Here is a 2,367-nt window from a genome sequence, read left to right as displayed (position 1 = left end):
AAATAAATAAATAAATAAATAACTAAATAAAAGAATTCATTAAATTTATACATGCACGCAGTGAAATGACAAATAATATAGAGAATATATACTAACACACGTTTACGTATACGTTATGGAGATTGACGCTCAATTGTCAGTGCGTATTAGGGATGGCGTTACATATAGCAAGCTAGTGTTTTCTTGTTTCTAGGCAGAACCGTATAGTCTGGTGGATGATCTGTCGGCCTCAATGATGATATGTTGAAATTATGTCGATGAGTCGTCTTTACGTACGGCTGCATACATCACTTCGATAATTTATAATAATCTTGAATTCAAGGAATTTCTAATTTGGCAAGAAAAATTCCATTGCATACATGATAATAATGATATTGCCAAACCGAGCGAGATTATCCTGATAAGTCTGCTGCAGTTGCGTCTTGGCTTCAAGACTTTTTCTTTCGTTTATAACGAATTAGATTATACGTGTTACGTTGTTTCAGTCATACGATATTAACGGGGGAAACAAAATATAAATGCAAATTATATTTCACACTATTGTATTTAGTGTTTTGTCTAATTCTACACACACACACACACACACACTCACGCGCTCTCTCTCTCTCGCGCACACACACATACACATGCACGCGGTCTCTCGTGCGCGCGCACACACACACACACACACACGTTCCAGTCGTTGGTGTGCGGCCACGCATGTGAGTATGTGTGTGTGCGCGCGTATTTGTGTGTGTGTGTGTGTGTCTGTGTGTGTGTGTGTGTGTCTGTGTGTCTGTGAGTGTATGTCTGTGTGTCTGTGTGTCTGTGAGTGTGTGTGTGTCTGTGTCTCTGTGTGTGTGTGTGTGTCTGTGCGTGTGTGTGTGTCTGTGTGTGTGTGTGTGTGTGTGTGTGTCTGTGAGTGTGTGTGTGTGTGTGTGTGTGTGTGTGTGAGTGAGTGAGTACCTAAATCAAAAACAATTATTTATTCGGTGTATAGAGCAGAATAGAAAATAAAACTAAATATTTTAAATATGAACACTTTAAAAAGAGAGATTGTTTATTACAGAAGCAGATATACTCTTAGATCGATATTGAAAAAAGGATTAAATAAAATGATGGGTTGGGGATTGAATATTTGATCAAGTAAATAAATTTATTTCGATCTCACATTGATTATCATTTAATCTATAGAATTTTTTTGATTTTTCTCAATAATCTTATGTCCTCAGATAGTGGTTTATCTAGCTCCAGAGGAAACCTGATCAAGTAAACCAACGATTAAACGGATTCCAGATGTAACCATTCCATATTTTTAATTACATCTAGGATTACTTCATCAAATATTTCCTTCTTCACCACTTTTAAGATAACAGTTTTACTTAAGGATATTTATCTACTGTTTCTAGCAATTCCAGCGACTACGTAGATGCTTCTCTGACTAACCCGACGTCCTCGGGTTTCCAGGTGATGGGAGTGTATACAACATTCATGTGCATTTTTGTTTTTTGATTCTTCTTTTTATATGAGATGAACGAATTTCGGTGATATACGAAACTGTTCAAAATTGGGAATGGGGAACTGGGTTACGTACTCGTTTCGCCGGGAGCTCACCTTTCAACACAATATGGCGTTCTTTCTCCTGCACGAAAGTCAACGTGTAAATGTCGAAAACGGCAGCTGTTCAGAAAAGCATACGAGTAATGTATGTGTAATATATATTTATATATGTGTATGTATACACACACACACACACACACACACACACATATATATATATATAACACAATATATGATTTCAGTGATGAGAAGTCGGCTAGTTTATTATTAGAGTCGACTCACACAGGTAAATGTGAAAGTAGTAATTCTCGTTAGAACTTCTACATACCGTGAACCCTACTAACTACTTATATTTATGGTGGCACAAAGCCAATTTTCACAGGCGAGTGGGATGGGACATATTTCATAGAATTCTACATAGATATATAAAATTACTACTTATAACTGTCAGTTAATATACTAAGGGACACCACAACTAGGAAGACTCTACGTCCTTGCTCGACTTGCAAAAAAATAAAGAAAAAATTAGTAGAGACTATACCTTAAATCACGTCACCTTAAGTCTTAAATTAGGAAAGGATATATTATATAATGTCGTGCTATATACCCTATAAAGTCACAACGATTATTTACAGCTGGAATTCTTTTGAGAATTTGTCTACACACACACACACACGTACACACACACACACACGCACACACACACACACACACACATGGAGGGAGAGCGACATAGATAGATAGATAGATAGATAGACAAATACATTTCTTTTATTAGCCACACAGGGCTGAACACAGACGGGACAAATACAATATAGAGCTTTTCTT

This window comes from Octopus bimaculoides, chromosome 9 (genome assembly GCF_001194135.2).
Source record: "Octopus bimaculoides isolate UCB-OBI-ISO-001 chromosome 9, ASM119413v2, whole genome shotgun sequence".
Taxonomy (NCBI): domain Eukaryota; kingdom Metazoa; phylum Mollusca; class Cephalopoda; order Octopoda; family Octopodidae; genus Octopus; species Octopus bimaculoides.
The sequence above is the reverse complement of the archived record's forward strand: the minus strand, read 5'-3'. Positions refer to the sequence as shown.